At 49.2% G+C, this 25034-nt stretch overlaps 1 protein-coding gene across 1 annotated transcript in view; it reads right to left on the bottom strand.

Moving 5' to 3' along the window:
- LARP4B (La ribonucleoprotein 4B) overlaps positions 1 to 7230 on the bottom strand; it is a 176733-nt gene extending 169503 nt beyond the window's left edge. The window contains exon 1 of the mRNA XM_073632734.1: positions 6808 to 7230. The gene's annotated coding sequence lies outside the window, so the exon portion shown is untranslated. The remainder of the gene's footprint in view (positions 1 to 6807) is intronic.
- Positions 7231 to 25034: the final 17804 nt, after the last annotated feature.

The following is a 25034-nucleotide window of genomic DNA, read 5'->3' as shown; positions in this document are numbered from 1 at the left end:
CAAGTCGCCCCAAGTCGCCCCCAAAGTTGTACAGGAACCTTTTTCTAAGTCGGAGCGACTTGCGTCGCTCCGATTAGAACGGTTCCATTGTACAGAACGGGAGGCGACTTGTCAGGCGACTAGGTCGCCTGACAAGTCGTCCCTGTGTGAATGGGCTCTTAGCAGACCATCCAAAAAAAAAAAAAAGTACACACACCTGAACATTAACCTTTCTGATTAACCTCAACTGAACTTAGCCACCTAGGCCTGGCCATACATTATACAATTTTCTGTATAATTTTCTTTAGATTTACCTTACTATGTAGTGCAAGGGCCTGGCTAATTAAAACAAATGAAAAAGCCATTTAGTGTTGATCTCATTATATGGTTTTTAGCAAATCTAAAAGAAAATTGTACAAGAAAGTTGAATACGTATGGCCAGCCTAAGGTTCCTTTCACACGGGCTTGTCCGGTTTATGAACTCCACTTACTCAGCGGGGGATCGATCCCATAATTAAGCCCCGAGGGCAGGGTGAAACATGTTGGGAGTCTTGGTCTGGATGAATCGAGCTGAGGCCACTTTTACCTTCTGACCACTTGGGCCAGAGGTGAGGTGTGCAGCAGCCGGGTTGTCTCTTCCTATTTTTGCAGTATGCTTTGGGTCTGGACAGACCTTTCCCCAGCTTGCACCCTCACTAGCCAACGGCATCCAACTCATCAGACCTTGACAGCCTTAGCAAGGACCCTTAAGCATTTATCATGGGTCTTAGTGTTTGGGCCCTAAAAATAGGCTGGTGCAGGACACAATCCAGAAACGTTAAACAGTGTAGTGAAGAGGGCACAAAACAGCACTAACCTCACTTTTTTTTGGCAGTTGTTCCCTAAAAAACTACCTGCGTTTAATTCAGGCAAGCATTTGCACCAGTGTCGAGCAGGCATCACCTGTGCTGGGAAGCTATCGTGTATGTGACAGCTTCATGTATAGTACTGTCTGCCAGGCCCCATTTAGTCGGGAGATTTACAGTTAAATGTAAATGGTGGATGCAAGTGACATCACTGGGAGGGAAGAGCCCGATAAAGAACTGAAAGAATACTTCCGCATCAGGTCCACTTTACTTTTGACTGACAGTGAATGGCGGTGGGCAGATTTGAAACAGCTAATGGACTGAACAGTGGCTATGGAACCACTCACTGCCAATCAAAGGTAAAGCGGACCCGATGGCAAACTAGTCTCTCAGTTCCCCATCAGGCTCTGCCCACCTAGTACAAAACTGCTAGGTGCATGAATCAAGCACATACAGAATTCTAAAGGCTGTCTACAATACCCAGTACGTTGATTATCTGTAACTGACACACAGTGGTGGTGCAGATGTGTGAAATGGTAGAACACACAAATAAAGATAAATGGCAAGTGGTGTGAATAGGGGAGGAGTCCAAAATATCAATAACACCTAGGGGTGCTGATGGGATTGATGGTGACTAAAAAAAGCTAAGCAGAGTGCAGGCCATGTGAACATCAAAAAAAAAAAAAAAAAAAACTATATTCACAAGAGACACCATCTGAAGTTACTGTAGGTCTTATACATAATGATTAATACAATGAACAAGATCAAAGCTGACCCAATAAACAGGGTGATGTGCATGTCTACGAGAACCAGACAACAAGAAACCAGGTGCTGAAACGGCTTAGTACGGGGAAATATCAGTGAACAAGAAAAAAAAAAAAAAACTTATAAATAAAGTGTTTGGAATATATGAGATGTGGATGATCTGAAAAATAAAATGGGGCAGATGGTGGTAACGAGGAAGATAATACAGGAAATAAGGGGCTGATGTGAATGATATGGGAAATAAGATGGGGATAGCGTGGAGGATAACGTGGATGGTAAGGGGAATACATGTAAAAACACAAGTGGGATAAGCTAAGAAAGCAATGGTAAGGGACAATAGTTTTTAGCTGATGGAACGAGAATTATCAGACAGGAGGATAAGGAGAATAAGAAACGAAAGCTGGGGTTGCTGTGAGTGATGACATAAGGAAATAAGATGCAGCTGATGTGGGTCCTATACATGGAGGATAAAGTTGGCCATAGATGGATCGAATCGCAGCCAATTCACTATGAACCGGCCAAGATTCAATCCATCTACAGGCAAAGCTGGTTGTACTTAAGCCAATCCATCGACTGACTTTCAGTACAACCTGCCTTTAGATTTTTTGCATGTGATCACTGCCGGTGGTTTTAGCTGCCAGCAGTAATCATTGTGTTCTGTTGGCAGGGAAGGTTCACCACTGGCATTACACAATAGCGCGGGGGGGGTATTCATGCCATCAGCATTGACGGAGAAATCAAGAGATTTACTTTCTTGCAATCCATGGTTGCAAGAAAGAAAACTACATCATCTATAGCTTGTTTAAGAGAGAAATTAGGATGCTGATGTGAGTTATGACGTGTGCAGAGTAATACAGGAAATGTGGGGTGCTGAATTTGGTGCAAAACACAGGGGGTAGGTGGGTACTGTAGGCATAATACAGGGGATGTGGGGTGCTGCAGGTGATAAGGATAAAACACAGATAATATGGAGGTGCCGTAGGAGATGAGGGGGATAAAAATACAGGGGTGCAGTAGGTGATAAAATGTATAATACAGTGTATATGGGGGTGCTGTGGGCATAGTACAGAGTATGGGGGTGATGAGGGTAAGATACCAAGAATACAGGAGTGCTGTAGGTATAATACAAGGAGCATGGGGGTGCTGTAAGAGATGAGGGGTATAATACATAGTATATGGGGGGTGTTGAGGGCATAATACAGGGAATATAAGAGTACTGGTAGGTATAGTACAGAGAATACAGGGGTGCAGTAGGTGATGAAATGTATAATACAGGGGGTATGGAGCACTGTAAATATAATAAAGAGAATATGGGGGGGGTAAATAGGTGTAGTACAGAGAATAGAGGGGTGCAGTAGGTATAGTACAGGGGATAAAAGGTGGGCAGTAGGTATAGTACAGGGGATAAAAGGGGGGCAGTAGGTATAGGACAGAGGAAGGGGCACAGTAGATATAGGATGGGGGGCATAGTGGGGGTATAGTGCAGCAAATAAAGGGGCAGGAGTAGGTACAGTACAGAGAACACAGGGGTGCAGTTCAGAGAACACAGTGGGTAGAGCACGGCGGGGGGCGCCAGCGGGTGGAGTACAGAGAATACAGGGGGGTAGTGGGCACAGCACAGGGGGAGGGCGCAATGGGTATAGTAGGGGGGGTGTAGTGGGTAGAGCACAGGTGGGGTGCAGTAGGTATAGTAGGGGGGGTGTAGTGGGTATAGTATAGGAGGGGGCAGTAGGTATAGTAGGGGGGGTGCAGTGGGTATAGTGGGGGGGGGGGGGGGTGCGGTGCAGTGGGTATAGTATAGGAGGGGGCAGTAGGTATAGTAGGGGGGGTGTAGTAGGTAGAGCGTGGGGGGGGGGTGCAGTGGGTATAGTACAGGGGGGGGGGGGGTGCAGTGGGTATAGTACAAGGGGGGGGGGTGCAGTGGGTATAGTACAAGGGGGGGGGGTGCAGTGGGTATAGTACAGGGGGATGCAGTGGGTATAGTACAGGGGGATGCAGTGGGTAGAGCACAGGTGGGGTGCAGTAGGTATAGTAGGGGGGGTGTAGTGGGTATAGTATAGGAGGGGGCAGTAGGTATAGTAGGGGGGGGCAGTAGGTATAGTAGGGGGGGTGCAGTGGGTATAGTATAGGAGGGGGGAGGGGGCAGTAGGTATAGTAGGGGGGGTGTAGTAGGTAGAGCGTGGGGGGGGGTGCAGTGGGTATAGTACGGGGGGGGGTGCAGTGGGTATAGTACAAGGGGGGGGCAGTAGGTATAGTACGGGGGGTGTGCAGTGGGTATAGTACGGGGGGATGCAGTGGGTATAGTACGGGGGGGAGGGGGCAGAATGTATAGTAAGGGGAGTGCAGTGGGTATAGTACGGGGAGGAGGGGGCAGTAGGTATAGTAAGGGGGGTGCAGTGGGTATAGTACGGGGGGGAGGGGGCAGTAGGTATAGTAAGGGGGGTGCAGTGGGTATAGTACAGGGGGGAGGGGGCAGTAGGTATAGTAAGGGGGGTGCAGTGGGTATAGTACGGGGGGGGAGGGCAGTAGGTATAGTAAGGGGGGTGCAGTGGGTATAGTACGGGGGGGGGAGGGGGCAGTAGGTATAGCAGGGGGTGCAGTGGGTATAGTACGGGGGGGGGGGGCAGTAGGTATAGTAGGGGGTGCAGTGGGTATAGTACAGGGGGGGGCAGTAGGTATAGTAGGGGGGGTGCAGTGGGTATAGTGGGGGGGTGGGGACAATAGGTATAGTAGGGGGGGTGCAGTGGGTATAGTGGGGGGGTGGTGTAGGTATAGTAGGGGGTGCAGTGGGTATAGTACAGGGGGGGAGGGAGCAGTAGGTATAGTGGGGGGGTGCAGTGGGTATAGTACAGGGGAGGGGAGAAGGGCAGTAAGTATAGTGGGGGGGGTGGAGTGGGTACAGTACAAGGGGGGGGAGGGGGCAGTAGGTATAGCAGGGGGGGGAGGGGGCAGTAGGTATAGTAAGGGGGGTGCAGTGGGTATAGTACGGGGGGGGAGAGGGCAGTAGGTATAGTAAGGGGGGTGCAGTGGGTATAGTACGGGGGGGGGAGGGGGCAGTAGGTATAGCAGGGGGTGCAGTGGGTATAGTACGGGGGGGGGGGCAGTAGGTATAGTAGGGGGTGCAGTGGGTATAGTACAGGGGGGGGCAGTAGGTATAGTAGGGGGGGTGCAGTGGGTATAGTGGGGGGGTGGGGACAATAGGTATAGTAGGGGGGGTGCAGTGGGTATAGTGGGGGGGTGGTGTAGGTATAGTAGGGGGTGCAGTGGGTATAGTACAGGGGGGGAGGGAGCAGTAGGTATAGTGGGGGGGTGCAGTGGGTATAGTACAGGGGAGGGGAGAAGGGCAGTAAGTATAGTGGGGGGGGGGTGGAGTGGGTACAGTACAAGGGGGGGGAGGGGGCAGTAGGTATAGCAGGGGGGGGGAGGGGGCAGTAGGTATAGCAGGGGGGGGGAGGGGGCAGTAGGTATAGCAGGGGGGGGGGGAGGGGGCAGTAGGTATAGCAGGGGGGGGGGGGGAGGGGGCAGTAGGTATAGCAGGGGGGGGGGGAGGGGGCAGTAGGTATAGCAGGGGGGGGGGAGGGGGCAGTAGGTATAGCAGGGGGGGGGGAGGGGGCAGTAGGTATAGCAGGGGGGGGGGGAGGGGGCAGTAGGTATAGCAGGGGGGGGGAGGGGGCAGTAGGTATAGCAGGGGGGGGGAGGGGGCAGTAGGTATAGCAGGGGGGGGGAGGGGGCAGTAGGTATAGCAGGGGGGGGGGGAGGGGGCAGTAGGTATAGCAGGGGGGGGAGGGGGCAGTAGGTATAGCAGGGGGGGGGGCAGTAGGTATAGCAGGGGGGGGGAGGGGGCAGTAGGTATAGCAGGGGGGGGGAGGGGGCAGTAGGTATAGCAGGGGGGGGGAGGGGGCAGTAGGTATAGCAGGGGGGGGGAGGGGGCAGTAGGTATAGCAGGGGGGGGGAGGGGGCAGTAGGTATAGCAGGGGGGGGGAGGGGGCAGTAGGTATAGCAGGGGGGGGGAGGGGGCAGTAGGTATAGCGGGGGGGGGGAGGGGGCAGTAGGTATAGCAGGGGGGGGGGGAGGGGGCAGTAGGTATAGCAGGGGGGGGGGGGGGGGCAGTAGGTATAGCAGGGGGGGGGAGGGGGCAGTAGGTATAGCAGGGGGGGGGAGGGGGCAGTAGGTATAGCAGGGGGGGGGGAGGGGGCAGTAGGTATAGCAGGGGGGGGGGAGGGAGCAGTAGGTATAGCAGGGGGGGGGGGGGAGGGGGCAGTAGGTATAGCAGGGGGGGCAGTAGGTATAGCAGGGGGGGAGGGGGCCGTAGGTATAGCAGGGGGGGGAGGGGGCAGTAGGTATAGCAGGGGGGGGAGGGGGCAGTAGGTATAGCAGGGGGGGGGAGGGGGCAGTAGGTATAGCAGGGGGGGGGGAGGGGGCAGTAGGTATAGCAGGGGGGGGGGAGGGGGCAGTAGGTATAGCAGGGGGGGGGGAGGGGGCAGTAGGTATAGCAGGGGGGGGGGAGGGGGCAGTAGGTATAGCAGGGGGGGGGGAGGGGGCAGTAGGTATAGCAGGGGGGGGGAGGGGGCAGTAGGTATAGCAGGGGGGGGGGGGAGGGGGCAGTAGGTATAGCAGGGGGGGGGGGGAGGGGGCAGTAGGTATAGCAGGGGGGGGGGGGGGGGGGCAGTAGGTATAGCAGGGGGGGGGAGGGGGCAGTAGGTATAGCAGGGGGGGGAGGGGGCAGTAGGTATAGCAGGGGGGGGAGGGGGCAGTAGGTATAGCAGGGGGGGGAGGGGGCAGTAGGTATAGCAGGGGGGGGAGGGGGCAGTAGGTATAGCAGGGGGGGGGAGGGGGCAGTAGGTATAGCAGGGGGGGGGAGGGGGCAGTAGGTATAGCAGGGGGGGGAGGGGGCAGTAGGTATAGCAGGGGGGGGGAGGGGGCAGTAGGTATAGCAGGGGGGGGGAGGGGGCAGTAGGTATAGCAGGGGGGGGGGGGCAGTAGGTATAGCAGGGGGGGGGAGGGGGCAGTAGGTATAGCAGGGGGGGGAGGGGGCAGTAGGTATAGCAGGGGGGGGAGGGGGCAGTAGGTATAGCAGGGGGGGGGGGGGGCAGTAGGTATAGCAGGGGGGGGGGGGGGGGCAGTAGGTATAGCAGGGGGGGGAGGGGGCAGTAGGTAGAGTAGAGCACAGGAGGGGGAGAGGGGGAGGCAGTAGTCAGTGTGGTGTTGGGCCTCTCACCTGCCCGCGCTGGGCTCCAGTTCCGGGCCTGTTCTTACTGTCCGGCCTCCCCTCTCGGTCTCTCTCTCTCTCTCTCCCGGGCTGAGCGGAGTGGTGGCGGCTGTCGGGCGGGAGAGGAGGGACGCTCCGTGTGACGGGCCGCTCAGTTATTAGACAGTACACAACGCGATGTACCGGTGGGTCCGAGTCAGGGAGTGCCCAGTGTACGGTACCTCGGTGCTCGGGTGTCCGGGACAGAGCGGGTCAGGCGGCCGAACACCCGCAGGTAACACAATTTCTCTATCCAGTAAAGAGGTGGAGGATGGAAAAAAAACGAGACAGTCTCACTTCCTGTGCCCGCCGGAAGTCCCGCCTCCGCTGTCTCCACCTATTGGCCGTATTCAGGGGGGTCGGGAACGCAGAGGGCTGGAGCGCAGTGCGCCTGACGCAGGGAACCGCCGCTGACGTCACGGGGAAGTCCGGCGGCGCTGAGTGGGCGGTGTCTAGCTGCGGCAGGGAACCTCTCTGTGCTGTGTCTGCCCTCCTAGCAACAGATGATTCGGGAGGGAGGAGCTTGCGTGTGCGGGCTCCGCTCTTCTTATCTGCTGTGTCTCGCTTTAGTAAACTCACACCGTTAAAATTTTCGCGCCCGCCCTCCGTCTCTTGTATATGAGCCCCTTACCCCGCCCATTTTTTCCTTTCATAGACGTTTTGCTGTGTCCTGGTGTCAGACCGGTGACGTCACCGGAGAGGTCGAGGCTGGTGGAGCCTCCTGTGTCCCCAGGTTCTGGGGGTGGGCGGAATAATATGAGTGATGGTCACCCATGTATATTGGAGATGTCCTCCCCCATGAGGTATATTGGAGATGTCCTCCCCCATGAGGTATATTGGAGGTGTCCCCCCCTCATGAGGTGTATTGGAGATGTCCTCCCCATGAGATATATTGAGGGGGTTCTCCCCCATGAGGTATATTGGAGATGTCCTCCCCCATAAGGTATATTGGAGGTGTTCTCCTCACCATGAGGTATATTGGAGGTGTCCTCCCCCATGAGGTATATTGGTGGTGTCCTCCCCATGAGGTATATTGGTGGTGTCCTCCCCATGAGGTATATTGGAGGTGTCCTCCCCCATAAGGTATATTGGAGATGTCCTCCCCCATGAGGAATATTAGAGGTGTCCTCCTCCCCCATGAGGTATATTGGAGGCGTCCTCCCCCATAAGGTATATTGGAGGTGTCCTCCCCCATGAGGTATATTGGAGGTGTCCTCCCCCATAAGGTATATTGGAGGTGTTCTCCTCACCATGAGGTATATTGGAGGTGTCCTCCCCCATGAGGTATATTGGTGGTGTCCTCCCCATGAGGTATATTGGTGGTGTCCTCCCCATGAGGTATATTGGAGGTGTCCTCCCCCATAAGGTATATTGGAGATGTCCTCCCCCATGAGGTATATTAGAGGTGTCCTCCTCCCCCATGAGGTATATTGGAGGCGTCCTCCCCCATAAGGTATATTGGAGGTGTCCTCCCCCATGAGGTATATTGGAGGTGTCCTCCCCCATAAGGTATATTGGAGGTGTTCTCCTCACCATGAGGTATATTGGAGGTGTCCTCCCCCATGAGGTATATTGGTGGTGTCCTCCCCATGAGGTATATTGGTGGTGTCCTCCCCATGAGGTATATTGGAGGTGTCCTCCCCATGAGGTATATTGGAGATGTCCTCCCCCATAAGGTATATTGGAGATGTCCTCCCCCATGAGGTATATTGGAGGTGTCCTCCCCCATAAGGTATATTGGAGGTGTCCTTCTCACCATGAGGTATATTGGAGATGTCCTCCCCCATGAGGTATATTGGAGGTGTCCTCCTCCCCCATGAGGTATATTGGAGGTGTCCTCCTCCCCCGTGAGGTATATTGGAGGTATCCTCCTCACCATGAGGTATATTGGAGGTGTCCTCCTCCCCCATGAGGTATATTGGTGGTGTCCTCCCCATGAGGTATATTGGAGGTGTCCTCCTCCCCCAGGGGGTATATTGGTGGTGTCCTCCCCATGAGATATATTGGAGGTGTCCTCCCCCATGAGGTATATTGGAGATGTCCTCCCCATGAGGTATATTGGAGATGTCCTCCCCATGAGGTATATTGGAGATGTCCTCCCCATGAGGTATATTGGAGATGTCCTCCCCATGAGGTATATTGGAGATGTCCTCCCCATGAGGTATATTGGAGATGTCCTCCTCCCCATGAGGTATATTGGAGGTGTCCTCCCCATGAGGTATATTGGAGGTGTCCTCCCCATGAGGTATATTGGAGATGTCCTCCTCCCCCATGATGTATATTGGTGATGTCCTCCCCATGAGGTATATTGGAGATGTCCTCCTCCCCCATAAGGTATATTGGAGATGTCCTCCCCCATGAGATATATTGGAGGTGTTCTCCTCACCATGAGGTATATTGGAGGTGTCCTCCCCATGAGGTATATTGGAGGTGTCCTCCCCCATGAGGTATATTGGTGGTGTCCTCCCCATGAGGTATATTGGAGGTGTCCTCCTCCCCCAGGGGGTATATTGGTGGTGTCCTCCCCATGAGGTATATTGGAGATGTCCTCCCCCATGAGGTATATTGGAGATGTCCTCCCCCATGAGGTATATTAGAGGTGTCCTCCTCCCCCATGAGGTATATTGGAGGTGTCCTCCCCCATAAGGTATATTGGAGGTGTCCTCCTCACCATGAGGTATATTGGAGATGTCCTCCCCCATGAGGTATATTGGAGGTGTCCTCCTCCCCCATGAGGTATATTGGAGGTATCTTCCCCCATAAGGTATATTGGAGGTGTCCTCCTCACCATGAGGTATATTGGAGGTGTCCTCCTCCCCCATGAGGTATATTGGTGGTGTCCTCCCCATGAGGTATATTGGAGATGTCCTCCCCCATAAGGTATATTGGAGATGTCCTCCCCCATAAGGTATATTGGAGATGTCCTCCCCATGAGGTATATTGGAGATGTCCTCCTCCCCCATGAGGTATATTGGTGGTGTCCTCCCCATGAGGTATATTGGAGATGTCCTCCCCATGAGGTATATTGGAGATGTTCTCCTCCCCCATAAGGTATATTGGAGATGTCCTCCCCCATAAGGTATATTGAAGGTGTCCTCCCCCATGAGGTATATTGGAGGTGTCCTCCCCGATAAGGTATATTGGAGGTGTTCTCCTCACCATGAGGTATATTGGAGGTGTCCTCCCCCATGAGGTATATTGGTGGTGTCCTCCCCATGAGGTGTATTGGAGGTGTCCTCCCCATGAGGTATATTGGAGATGTCCTCCCCCATAAGGTATATTGGAGATGTCCTCCCCCATGAGGTATATTAGAGGTGTCCTCCTCCCCCATGAGGTATATTGGAGGTGTCCTCCCCCATAAGGTATATTGGAGGTGTCCTCCTCACCATGAGGTATATTGGAGATGTCCTCCCCCATGAGGTATATTGGAGGTGTCCTCCCCCATGAGGTATATTGGAGGTGTTCTCCTCACCATGAGGTATATTGGAGATGTCCTCCCCCATGAAGTATATTGGAGGTGTCCTCCTTCCCCATGAGGAATATTGGAGGTGTCCTAACCTATGAGGTGTATTGGAGGTGTCCTCTTCCCCCATGAGGTATATTGGAGGTGCCGCTCCTCAGATAATGACAAATCTGTATTGTACTTTGTGTAGGTGTCAGAGAAATAGTGTCAAATAGGCCATGGAAGTACTGGCAATCTTGCCAGTAGATGAAATGGGCGCCATAGTCGCATCATGTGACAGATGCATGGTTCCTCCTGCTGGCCTATATAAGGCTGCCTCTGTCTGACCCAAGTTGCTGGGTTGTCTTTTTTTTAACAAGAAATTGCTGGATTGTCTTTAGTTCTTCCCGAACCGTGTTATACTTCCAAGTGATTCCTGTTGTGACCTCGGCTTGCCTCCTGACCTGCTCTGATCTCCTCTCCAGTGTTTGACCCCCGGGGCTCATGGACTTTGCTATACTTGCACCTGCCTTATTACCAGTGTTTGACCCCCGGGTTGGCTCACTGACTTTGCTATACTTGCACCTGCCTGATTACCTGTGATTGACCCTCAGCTGGCCTCACCACAGCCTCCAATCTGCTCTCCTGTGTTCTACCCTCAGCCAGGCTTTTACTAAGTGTCCGGAATACTCCTTGTCACCTTCTCAAGCAAAGTCTCCAAGTGATCACCAGCTCAAGCCTTCCCAACCTGCTGGCAACCTGTGCTTTTTTGAGCTCTATACCTCTTGTACCACCTTCAGGGAAATACTGCGCTTAGCTGCAAAGGGGGCCTCTCTCAACATCTTGGCCTCGGAAAAGGTACCTGACAGTACAATCCAGACATGTCAGAGGCCGACAGAGTTGGCTCCCCACTCGAGGCTCTGTGCCAGCAGGTCAGCACCCTCACTCAGGCAGCACAGAGACTCCAGGAAGGCTACTTTCAATTAGAGGGTCGTCTGTAGCACCTGACGGTCTCGCGTGCTCCTGTAGATTCAGGTCCATCATCTTCCAAAACAGCATCCTCCTCTTCCCCACAAGACTGGCAAGCTCAACTTCTGCAGTAACGGTGACACCGCCTGACCCAAGAGTTCCTATACCTGAACGCTTCCTGGGAAATCTGAAGAAATTCAGAGCCTTCAAAAATGCTTGCTTGTTGTATCTAGCCCTCCAGCCCAGAACCTTGTTCTCCGAGTTTGTGAAAGTGGGGTTCATCATCTTGCTATCCAAGGAACCCCAAGCATGGGCCCATAGCTTGCTTGAAGAAAAGAGCCCTGTATTGAACTCTATAGACACCTTTTTCGAAGCAATGGCACAGCTCTATGACGATCCACAGCGCTCAGCAACGGCCGAAGCCTCTCTGCATACCTTGCTTCAGTGTAAACGCCCGGTAGAAGATTATACCGTTGACTTTCAAAGATGGTCTGCTGACACTGGGTGGAACGAGGCTGCTCTCAAATACCAATACCGACTAGGCCTCTCAGAAACTCTCAAAGACGAACTGGCCCGATTCGAAACACCTGCCACCCTAGAAGGCCTAATTCAACTTGCCATAAAGCTTGACAGATACCTGCGGGAGCGGGGTCTGAACTCTTTCAAACCTCTCGTCCTACTTGGATGTTACCCAGCATTCCACCTGTTCCTTCTCCTCTGCCTAGTTCTTCTTCCGCTCCTGTCTCAGAAGGTGAACCTATACAGTTGGGTCTGGTCCACTCCCCACTCATGTCCGATGAGAAGCAATGCCGTCAACAGGCCAATCTTTGTCTATACTGGGGAGGAGCCGACCACTTTCTATGTAACTGTCCTGTGAGGCCCAGTAAGTCATACCAACCACTTCCTATGAACTTTCAGGTTGCTGGTCCTTCCTCTTCTCACCTTATCCTCCCTGTCTCCCTACAGGTGGCGGAAGAGGAGGTCCGGCTCTCGGACATCGTTGATTCAGGGGCGTGCAGCTGCCTCTTGGACTTCTCCCTGGCCAAAAACTCTGTATCCCTCTCCAGGGAAAGAAGCGAAGCCTTCAAGTCCATTTAGCCGATGGTTCCTTACCCTGTTCCGGACCCGTTACTCAGGGAACCAGACCCATCTTCACCATCACAGATTCTGGTCACCAAGAGTTCATCTGTTTTGATTTTATATGCTCACCCATGTTCCCCATCATTCTGGGACTTCCGTGGCTACAGGCCCATAATCCTCAAATAAATTGGATCAAGAAAGAAATATCCTTTTCCTCTGTGTGTTGTTTACAGCATTGCTTTGTCCCAGCTCCCAGCAACTCGGCCAACTGTTCGACTGTTCAGTCAATACTAAATACTCATCAGAATGTTCCCATGGCTTACCAAGAGTTTATGGACGTTTTTGATGAGAAAAAAGCCGACAATCTTCCACCCCATCGAGCTTATGACTGTCCAATCGAACTGCTACCAGGAACTGAGATTCCGTTTGGCCAGATATTTCCTCTATCAGAAATCGAGTTGGAGGCCTTACGAGAATATATCAATGAAAACCATGAAAAAGGGTTCATCCGCCTTTTTTCTTCTCCAGCTGGAGCTGGTATAGTCTTCATTGAGAAGAAAGATGGTACTCTCAGACCTTGTGTGGATTAGAGAGGTCTTAATAAGATCGTTACCCGCTTCCTCTTGTCCCAGAACTCTTCCAGAGATTCCGAACTGCTCGGATCTTTACTAACTGGATCTACGTGGAGCTCACAATCTTGTTTGAATTTGAGAGGGAGATGAGTGGAAGAAGGCTTTTAGATCGTAGTTTGGTCATTTTGAATACCTTGTTATGCCATTCGGACTATGCAACGCCCCAGCTACCTTCCAACACCTGGTAAACTACATCTTTCGAGAATTCCTTGACAACGTTGTCATCGTCTATCTAGACAACATCCTCATTTTTTCTGTCACATTGGAACTCCACCGAACCCATGAAAAGAAAGTACTTGCAACTCTCAGGGAACGCGGACTTTACGGGAAGGCAGAAAAGTGCGAGAAAACAGTCATACAGTTTTTGGGACTTGATATATCCACTGAAGGAATCACAATGGACCCACAAAAAGTAAAGGCAATTCTGGAATGGCCAGCCCCTGTAGACAAAAAGGCGTTGTCAGGGCTGGGCCCAGCCCTTCCTTCTCTGAGCTGGCCACTCAGCTGTTGGCTAATAGCCAGCTCCTATCTCTCCACAGTGACTCACCTGTTGATGATCCTGCTCATCGGTCCTGCCTACTTAAGCCGTCCAGTCCATATAATCTCTGCCTTCGCCTTGGTCACATCTCTAGAGATGCTCTCCTGTGTTCCTGTTAAAGACTTGCTTGGCTGACATTCCTTCTGGCTCCCTGACGTTTTGGCTTGTCTGACTATCCGCTTCGGTTCCTGAACTCAGAACTCAATAATTGTATTATTATTGAACAAGTGTGATTTAACTGTACTTCTGTCTCAGTCTGATTCATGGTTTCTGACAGGTGTCCATGCGATTCGTGGGCTTCACTAATTTCTATTGGAGGTTCATGAAGGGGCTTTCCACTATCATTTTGCCCATTACCCAGTTGGCTCGCCAGCAGTTCCGGTTTCAGTGGTCTCAAGAGGCGCAAATAGCCTTTGATAAATTGAAAAATCTGTTCAACTCTGCTCCAATACTACAGCACTCAGATCCGGTCTTGCCTTATGTGTTTGAGGTAGATGCCTCGGACATAGCTACAGGAGCCATCTTGTCCCAATGCCAAGGACCTAAGGCTCTCCTCCACCCTGTAGCCTTTGCCTCTCGGAAGATGACTCCTCCAGAGAGGAATTATGACATGGGCGACCTGGAATTATTGGCCATGAAATTCGCTTTGGAGGAATGGAGGTATTTGTTGGAGGGGGCTGCTCACCCTATCATGATTTTCACAGATCATAAGAACATGGAGTACCTCAGAACAGCGAAACGTCTAAGACCCCGACAAGCTTGATGGGCGCTATTTTTATTCAGGTTCAACTTTCATATTTCTTACCGACCAGGCTTCAAGAATGGGAAAGCTGACGCCCTTTGCCGAATGTTTCCAGATGCCCCTCAGACAACTGAGCCCAGTACCATTTTATCTGCACAAAACTTTTTTCTCATCCAAGCTGATCTGAAGACAGCAATTAGACAAGCCTCCAGCCAGTGCACTGAACCTGAAGTCTCCTCCCTGAAGAATCAAGATGGGTTGCTATGGTTTCAGGACAAGATTTTCATTCCTCAACAAGTGGACTCCAAGTCTTGAGAACCTTCCATGACCACAAGCTTGCAGGTCATTTCGGGGTACAGAAAACATTGGGTCTTATACAGAGCTCCTTCTTGGTGGCCCAGTTGGAAGCAAGATTGTAATGACCCGTACACACGGTCGGACATTGATCGGACATTCCGACAACAAAATCCATGGATTTTTTCCGACGGATGTTGGCTCAAACTTGTCTTGCGTACACACGGTCGCACAAAGTTGTCGGAATTTCCGATCGCAAAGAACGCGGTGACGTACACCACTTACGACGAGACTAGAAAAGGCCAGTTCAGAACCAAGCGCGGCACCCTTTGGGCTCTTTTTGCTAATCTCGTGTTAGTAAAAGTTTAGTGAGAGGCGATTCGTGCTTTTTCAGACTCGTGGTTTTCAGATCGTTTTCTGCTGTTCAGTTTGTGCTTGTGGGTTTGTATCTGCTCTTCAGTGCGTGCAGCGAGTACCATTGATTTATCATTGTGTTCTTGTTCGTTCGTTACTGTTTTTCAGGTCGCTCTTCACAGGCCTTGCTGTTCTTCGGTGCGTTCTGTTACCTCGTTCTGAGCAGCCGACCGTTTTCTAGCTATGTTGCGTATACGTACTCCTCGTAGAGTTCGTGCTGTGCGGGGGCTTGGTGTTGGGGTCCTCACCTTGACACAAGTCCAGTCCATGAACAGGGTAGGGAGGAGTTCATGGACCAAGAATTGGTTGCTTCAGCGTCACCAGTTCTGTCATATGCCTTTGCTCCGTGAGATCCGTGAGAATAATCCTGATGATTTCAGGAACTTTCTCCGGATGACGGACCCCGTATTTCACCATTTGTTGGCTTTGCTGACCCCTTATATTAGCAGGCAGGATACCTGCATGAGGCAAGCCATCACTCCGGAGCAGAGGTTCGTCGCCACGTTGTGGTACTTGGCGACGGGGAGAAGCCTGCAGGACCTCAAGTTCTCGACAGGAATCTCCCCCCAGGCTCTGGGGATCATTATCCCAGAGACCTGTTCTGCCATCATCCAGGTCCTGAAGAAGGAGTATATGAAGGTAAGATTTTTATCCTTTAATCTCACATTTTATTGTATTTAATGTTGGATAATATATTGTATTTCTTTCCTCATTCCCTAATTACCATGATTGTAATATGCTGTGAATGTCCCCTTTGTCCTCATGCATGCTGGATTTTTATGTAATTATTTTTTTTGTCCTTCATACATATTTGCCTTCACTTACCTCCCCGGCATGGTCTCCTGGCCCAATATTCGCCTCATGTAGTCACTTAACAATGTATTTTATCAGCTCCATAGTAGTGCTTTACCCCAAACACCCCCTAAAATGTGTAAAAATGTGATTTGTGCTTTAAATTCAGGCAGAGTGCCAGAGGCTTTTTTTGGGGGGTCCCCAAATCATTGGGAACCCTCCCTCCCCAACTGCTAAGTCAGCTGATACCAATTCTCTATCTATCCTCAATCATCTATCTGCTGACTTTGCCAAACCCATACACACTATACCCATCTCTTTAGTGGTCAGATGTATGGATGAATTCCCCAAAGCATGTAGTGCAAGGGCCTGTCTGTATACTTTCAAATGGTACTGTTTAAAGTTTTGGTGTCCTATTATTATCTTGATAGGTAATAGCAGAATGTCCAAATGTGTATTTATATCTTTGTATTATGACACTTCTTACCTGTCCAGTGGGCTGCCAATAGTGTAACTAAGGAGGGGCTGGCCAAAGTAATACCCATTATTTAGGCATTCATCTCTCAATGAAGTGGAGAGGGTTACCTGTCCAAGAGTCCCCCCCACTATAATGTTAGAAATGGCCCATGAGAGGGGGTGGGGAGGGGGAATCTGATAGGTGTACCTTATACTTTGGTCTTTAAAAACTCCCTCAAATAAATGTTATCTTGATGTTGGCCAAGAATGTTTGTGTCTAATCTGCTTTCCCTTTTTATGTGCAAAATGACTAATTTGTTTTTGTTGTTTGACTCCACAGTTTCCTTCCACGCCACAGGAAGGGCAGACTGTGGCCTCCCACTTTGCCCAGCGGTGGGACTTTCCTAACTGCGGAGGGGAAATTAATTGGAAACACGTCCACATCGTCCCACCACCCAACTCGGGGTCATGCTATTTCAACTATAAGGGGTTCAATAGTATTGTGATGTTGGCGGTGGTGTCGGCTACTTACTAGTTCCTGTATGTGGACGTGGAGAAGAATGGCCAGATGTCCGATGGTGGAGTCATCGCCCAGACGGAGTTCTACAGGCGTCTCAAGAATGGCACCTTGGACTTGCCACCTCCAGAAGACAATGTGGAAGGGCTCCCATTCGTTTTTGTTGCAGATGAAGCGTTTACGCTGGGGGACCATCTTATGCGACCATTCCCGATGAGGACCCTCACCCCGGACCAGAGGGTTTTTAATTACTGGCTGGCCAGAGCCAGAAGAGTGGTGGAGAACATGTTTGGAATCATGGCCAGTCGGTTCCGCCTATTTCTTACACCCATACACATGGAGGAGTACAAACTGAATCATATCATCCTGGCATGCTGTGTTCTACACAACTTTTTACGGCAACATTCTGCCAACTATGCTGAGTCAGTTGGGCCTGAGGCTGGAATTCAAAATGAACCAACCCTGATGGCGCTTGAAAGTGGCCATCCTGGCTTGCCCCCCCTGAGTGCCTGTGATGTCCGTCTAAGATACCTTGAATACTTTGCGGGTAGGGGGGCTATCAATATGCCAGACAATGTCTGAAACCTTTTTTAAATAAAAAAAAGAATTTAACTACTAAAATCTTTGGAGACATTTACTGCTTGTGTTTCTTTTAGCTGACCTTGACAGAAATGTGGTGAGTCCTGAAAATGGCGTGATTGTGTAACATTACAAAGCATTGTTGGGTGTTATTTACTAAAGGCAAAGACACTTTGCACTACAAGTGCACTTGAAACTGCACTTGTAGTGCAACGTGGATTTGCCCTTAGGAAATAACCCCCATTGTCACTGAAAACACCAATTAGAGCACAACAAAAGTTTTGGAGCGTTGAAACAATAATCCACACATTCTTGATTAACAATCTTTTTAATACCAGCACAATCACATGTGCATATAGAAAAGGTTTTTAAAACAAACCAACATGTTTGTTGTATAACAATTTTTGGGGTCACATTAGAAAAAGTAGAAATGTCCATTTAAGATAAAACAGGCATGTTTAAAACCAACAAGAAAGACTCAGATCTTGAACTTACAAAGTTCACATTTGGTAGAACTTGAAGGCAATATCAGACATGAGTATTTACAAACTGTGTTTGATATTGCGTTCAGATGGGGTGAAGTCACCCCTAGAAAAGCCAAATTTTGAAGATGCACACCAATTGCCGAATGTCAACATGTGCTAGCTGCCATCATGGGGGATCAAGGGACGTATGTTGTGGGTGCAACCCCTTCCTCACAGCTACTTTATTATTGAGGAAGGGGTTGCCCCCCCAAAACGCGTCCATTGGTCTCCCGTGATGGCAGATAGCACATGTTGACACACTGTGTGCCTCTTCAAAATTTGGCTTTTCGCAAATATGTCAAAAAATGCTAAGCATTTTTAGCTCACAAAAAGCTAAAAAAAGCATAGGGATTTTGAGGGGGTTTTAAACTCTCCCTAAAACATCAATGATGTTCTTCATTTTTTTTTTTGAACATCATTGATGCTTTTCTGGAAGTCCCTATTACACCCCATGATCTCCCCAATCAGGATTTGTGCACTTTCCGAGGTGAAATGCCCTGGATCCACAACATCACGATCACCTAAAAAGATAGAAACAAAAACACACCATGTATTATATATATGCCGGCATCCATCTCTTACCTGAGCCTGTGGTCGCAGACACCTGTTGTGGTGACAATTTCTACCACGTCTTCCTCCTCCTGCTCTGCTTGGCTTGGGTGGATTTCCCCTTCTTCCAGAGGTGGGGGGTCTGTGATCTCCTTGAATGAGGGGTGTCCTCCGAGTCTTTTATCCCCTGTGTAAAAAAAAAAATAGGTATACTTAGCACACAGTTCCAAGATGTAGAATTTTTTGTGTCCTTTGTCAAGCTTCAATACTTTACCTGTTTTGTACAAGCTTCACAGATGGAGACACCCCTATAGTATACACTGGAGCACCTGTGTGGACCCCCCAATAAAAATGGTGTTCTTGTGTTCCACACTAATGCTCCATTGTCCAGATGTGTAAACAGCTACTGAGTGTACTCTCCTTACACAGAATCTAGTTTGCATTTCATTCTAGTTACAAACCCATCTACACAACCAAATTATTTGCAGACAAGTAGGCCATAAAAAATGTGGGCAAATGCATATGGCCAAAACAATGGTGGTTTCTAGGCCAAACGAACAATGTTTTATACGAACGAATAATGTGCCCATGAACATGAAAGTTGCCATTTTAAACTGGATAACAGTTAAGAAAAGCACATGGAGCAGCACGAACGTAATAAACGTTTCTGGCTCCGGGCTTTCCTCCTCCTCGTTGGTGTAATTTTCAGACACCTGCTCTGACTCCGCCATGTGCTCTTCCCCCACTGCGCCGAATGAGAAGAGGCAGGGAAAAGAGTAGAAAGAACGTCAGGGGTGGGTGGAGTTTCACGCATGCGCAGTGTCTATAAAGCGTAACACGCGTGCGTAGTACGTACGATCTGTGAGCGGAGGAAGGAGTAACGAAGGCGCCGATCGTGATTGCGAAGGTAAGATTTAACATTGGGCCTATACTGCTTCTAGATTGAGGCCTGTATTTGCACAAGTTTAGAAGACTTTAGGCTGACATTAGGGTTTGTCTTGTGTTGTGTCTTGCAGTGAAAATGGATATCTTGAAAGATAAGGACTTTATGCCAATCTTCATTGATATGTTCAGGGAGCTGCCCTGTCTATGGCAGATAAACCACCCGGAATATAACAACCAAAGAGGAAGGCAGCGCTGGATAATTTGTTGGAACTTGTGAAGACGGTGATCCCCACGGCAAACATCACCTATTTGAAGATCCTAATTGGTGGCCTGAGGAGCACTTATCTAAGGGAGCGCAAGAAGGTCCAGGATCCCAGAGATCAGCAGCTGCAGATGACATTTATGTCCCCAGGCTGTGGTACTATGGCAGGCTGCATTTTCTGGCAGGTCAGACTGAACCCAGGCCAGCACTCTCCACTCTTCCTTCCATGCTTCCTTCCCCCCCAGCTGAGGCTTCAGATGCCCAACCTGGGCCTTCCAGGCAGCAACATGTGGAGGAGCCCAGCTTGAGCCAGGTATAGCATTCTTCTAAATATTTCTGGTTGTCCAATCAATTATGTTAAATAGATGTTAGTTTGGATTGCTAATTTATGATTGTGATTGATGATGCAAAAACTAAAACGATGTCCCTTTTTCATACACAGGGAAGTCTCAGCCAGGAGGTGGCCAGGCCAAGCAGGCTGCCTGATATCTAGGTCCCTCCCTTACACCTTCAAAAAACAAGTGTCAGGAAGAGGAGTAATCTGGAGGAGGCTGCCATAGGCCTCTTTTGGAAGGCTACTGAGGCCCTCAGAACACACCACAGTGTGGAGGAGGACTTTGCTGGCATAACTGCCTGCAAAATGATGCAGATGGAGGAGGGCCAACGCCTCTTGTGTGAGTTCTTAATTTTGAAGCTCTCAATAAGTGGTCGAGGGGCCAAATAACATGTGCAACCCACATTTGTGACCTCACACATAGTCCTCCTCCTCCTCCTCTAGGTCCTACTCCTCCTCCTCCTCCTCCTCCTCCAGGTCCTACTCCTCCTCCTGCCACATCTCCAACACCAGAGCCACAGCCAGGAAGGAAGCGTGGAAGGAAGACCAGAGAGTGATGACCCTGGGTTCAGTCTGGTCTGGCAAAAGATGCAGGCTCTTGTATGACCACAGCCTGGGGACATACATGTCATCTGCTACTTTCTGGATCTCTGGGACTTCTGGACCAGACTGCACTCCCTTAGATAAGGACTCCTCAGGCCACCAATTTTGCTGGAAAATAATTGATGTGTGCCCTGGGGGTCCAAGGCTTTGCCAACTTCTGCTGTTTCTCCAGCGTTGCCTCCCTCTTTGTTTGTGAGCCCTTAATAAAGGTTTTTTGGTTTCAATTATACTCACCTATGTGTGTTTTCCTTCAAAAAGGACAGTTTGTTTGTGAGGAGACAGGTACATTTCAAAAATGCAATGTGAAATTAACAAGAGACATCAACACCAAGCAATCTCCTTGAGATTCAATAATACAAGATAATAATGGCGTTGTGGTAACTTGACACACAAAACACACCCAAAAATATTCAGGATGTTAAATAACTAAAAACAAAAAAAAAAAACAAGATCAGCTTTGAAAAAAATACAAACCAAAAAAAAAAAAACACATCAGGCTTGAAAAAAAAAAACACAAACAAAAATGATATATCTTTTTGGTCAGATGTGACAAATCATAATATATTGAGGGAATCACGATAAATAATAAAGAAAGAAGTTTGAGAGAAGTCTGTGTGAATATCAGCAGCAAAACTACTTAGTTCTTCCTGCATTATAAAGAAGAAGAGAGTGCGCTGCATTAAACCGTTTTTTACATTGCAGCGTGCCGAAAGTGCTCTATCCATTCCGAATGCTAATTTTACCAGACCAAGCTGTTCCGTCTTGGAATTTCTTCTCAGCATGCGTGGCACTTTGTGCGTCGGAATTGTCCACACACGGTCGAATTGACGCGATCGTATTTTGTTGTCGGAAAATTTTATAGCCTGCTCTCAAACTTTGTGTGTCGGAAAATCCGATGGAAAATGTCCGATGGAGCCCACACACGGTCGGATTTTCCGACAACACGCTCCGATCGCACATTTTCCGTCGGAAAATCCGACCGTGTGTACGGGGCATAAGAATTATGTCAGTTCCTGTACCACATGCCAACCCAACAAAGGGTCCAATGCCAAGTCCTTGGGTCTATTACGGCCTTTGCCCATTCCAGAACAGCACTGAAGAAAGATCTCCATGGACTTTATTGTTGACTTACCTCTTTCCGAGGGATTCACTACCATCCTGGTGGTAGTGGACCACCTCTCAAAGATGGAACATTTTTTACCAATGGTTGGCACACCCTCTGCCCCAAACACAGCAAATATTTTTATCAAAGAGATTGTTAGATTGTGTGGGGTTTCCAACAACATTGTTTCCGACAGAGGAGTACAATTTACTTCCAGGTTTTGGAGAGATCTTTGCAAATCCTTGGCAATAGAAGTATCTCTTTCATCAACATACCACCCACAGAGCAATGGCCAGAGAGAAAGGACAAAGCAAACCTTGGAGCAATACAGTGCCTTGCAAAAGTATTCACCCCCCTTGGCATTTTTCGTGTTTTGTTGCCTCACAACCTGGAATTAACATGGATTGTTTGAGGATTTGCATCATTTAATTTACAGAACATGCCCACAACTTTGAAGATGTTTTTTTTATTTATTATGAAGCAAACAACAAATAGGACAAAATAACAGAAAAAGTCAATGTGCTTAACTATTCACCCCCCTAAAGTCAATACTTTGTACAGTCACCTTTTGCGGCTATCACAGCTCCAAGTCACTTTGGATAAGTCTCTATGTGTTTGCCACATCTTACCACTGGGATTTTTGCCCATTCCTCTTTGCAAAACTGCTCCAGCTCCTTCAGGTTGGATGGTTTGTGCTTGTGAACAGCAATTTTTAAGTATGACCACAGATTTTCTATTGGATTGAGGTCTGGGCTTTGACTAGACCATTCCAACACATTTACATGTTTCCCATTAAACCACTCAAGTGTTGCTTTAGCAGTGTGTTTGGGGTCATTGTCCTGCTGGAAGGTGAACCTCAGTCCTAGCCTCCAATCACACACATAGTGGTACAGGTTTTGCTCAAGAATATCCCTGTATTTAGCACCATCCATCTTTCCCTCAACCTTAACCAGTTTCCCAGTCCTGACTGCTGAAAAACATCCCCACAGCATGATGCTTCCACTACCATGTTTCACTGTGGGGATGCTGTTCTGTGGGTGATGTGATGTGTTGCGTTTGCGCCAGACATAGTGTTTTCTTTGATGGTCAAAAAGTTCAATTTTAGTCTCATCAGACCAGAGCACCTCCCTCCATACATTTTGGGAGTTTCCCACATGCCTTTTCGCAAAAACTCAAAACATTCCATTTTGTTTTTAGCTGAAAGTAATGGCTTTCTTCTGGCCACTCTGCCATAAAGCCCAATTTTATGGAGCGTACGGCTTATTGTCGTCCTATGTACAGATACTCCAGTCTCTGCTATGGACCTCTGCAGCTCCTCCAGGGTTACCTTAGGTCTCTGTGCTGCCTCTCTGATTAATGCCCTCCTTGCCTGGTCCGTGAGTTTTGGTGTGTGGCCGTCTCTTTGCAGGTTTGCTGTTGTGCTGTGTTCTTTCCATTTGATTATGATAGATTTTATGGTGCTCCTAGGGATCATCAAAGATTTGGATTTTTTTTATAACCCAACCCTGACTTGTACTTCTCAACAACATTGTCCCTTACTTGTTTGGAGAGTTCCTTGGTCTTCATGGCAGTGTTTGGTTAGTGGTGCCTCTTGCTTAGGCGTTGCATCCTCTGGGGCCTTTCAAAAAGGTGTGTATATGTAATGACAGATCATGTGACACTTAGATTGCACACAGGTGGACATCATTTCACTAATAATGTGACTTCTGAAGATAATTGGTTGCACCGGAGCTTTTTATGGGCTTCATAACAAAGGGGGTGAATACATACGCACATGCCAATTATCAGTTTTTTATTTCTGAAAAATAGTTTAATGTATATATTTTTCTAATTTTTACTTCACTAACTTAGACTATTGTGTTCAGATCCATCACATATAATTCAGATTAAAAAAACATTGAACTAAAGGCTATAATGTAACAAAATAGGTAAAAAGCCAAGGGAGGGGTGAATACTTTTGCAAGGCACTGTACCTACAGTGTTTTTATACCTGCTCTCAAGACAACTGGGTGTCCCTTCTTCCATGTGCAGAGTTTGCCTATAATAATTCCTTGCATACTGCCACCAGTCAATCCCCTTTTGAGCAAATTATGGGTTCCACCCCTGCTTTTTTCCCAATTCCATACGAGAAGCTTCAGTACCTGCGGTCCAGGACTGGATAAACTTCATCCAGACCAATTACCAGCAACTCCGGAAAGCCATGCAACAGGCCCAACAAAACTATAAAAAATACCACGACAAGAAAAGAAGAGACAACCCTGTTTTCAAAGTAGGAGATGAAGTATGGCTGTCTGCTGTAAATCTTCAAATCCCCTGCCCATCATGGAAATTAGGACCAAAATTCATTGGGCCTTTCAAGATCAAGAGAATGATTAATCCGGTGGCCTTTGAATTATCACTACCTGCCTCTTACAAGTGTCACCCAGTTTTTCATGTCTCGCTACTAAAACTGGTGGTCCCAAGTCCCTTTCCCAGGAGGGAAGAACGTCACCACCTCCAGTACTGGTAGAAGACAAGGCGGAGTTTGAAGTGCAAGCCATTATGGACTGCAGAAAAATAGGGAGGCAAATATAATACCTCATCAAATGGAAGGGGTGTCCCCCAGAAGATAATTCCTGGGAGCCCTTTAGCAATGTGCATGCTCCACGTCTTATACAAGCCTTCCACAGCAAGCATCCAAGAAAGATGGCTAGTTTAGGCATCCGGAGGCTCCCCATTGGGGGGGGGGCACTGTAAGGGAATAGGTTGTGGAAGTACTGGCAATCTTGCCAGTAGAAGAGATGGGTGCCATAGTCGCATCATGTGACAGATGGTTCCCCCTGCTGGCTTATATAAGGCTCCCCCTGTCTGACCCAAGTTGCTGGATTGTCTTTAGCTCTTCCCTGTTCCTGAACCTGTGTTATACTTGCAAGTGATTCCTGTTGTGACCTCGGCTTGCCTCCTGACCTGCTCTGATCTCCTCTCCAGTGTTTGACTCCCGGCTTGGCTCACAGACTTTGCTATACTTGCACCTGCCTGATTACCAGTGTTTGACCCCCGGCTTGGCTCATGGACTTTTGCTATACTTGCACCTGCCTGATTACCAGTGTTTGATCCCCGGCTTGGGTCACGGACTTTGCTATACTTGCATCTGCCTGATTACCACTGTTTGACCCCGGGTTGGCTCACGGACTTTGCTTATCACTTACCTGTGATTGACCCTCAGCTGGTTTCACCATAGCCACCAATCTGCTCTCCTGTGTTCTACTCTCATCTAGGCTTTTACTAAGTGTCCGGAATACTCCTTGTCGTCTTCTCAAGCAAAGTCTCCAAGTGATCATCAGCTCTGCCTTCCCAACCTGTGCTTCATTGAGCCCTATACTTCCTGTACCATCTTCAGGGGTATAATGCACTTAGCCGCAAGGGGAGCCTCTCTCAGCATCTTAGACTCAGGAAAGGTACCTGACAGTAGGACCCCCACCATGCCCCATTTAGTGCCCCAAT

This window comes from Aquarana catesbeiana, linkage group LG05 (assembly GCF_042186555.1).
Source record: "Aquarana catesbeiana isolate 2022-GZ linkage group LG05, ASM4218655v1, whole genome shotgun sequence".
Lineage (NCBI taxonomy): Eukaryota > Metazoa > Chordata > Amphibia > Anura > Ranidae > Aquarana > Aquarana catesbeiana.
The sequence above is the reverse complement of the archived record's forward strand: the minus strand, read 5'-3'. Positions and strand labels throughout refer to the sequence as shown.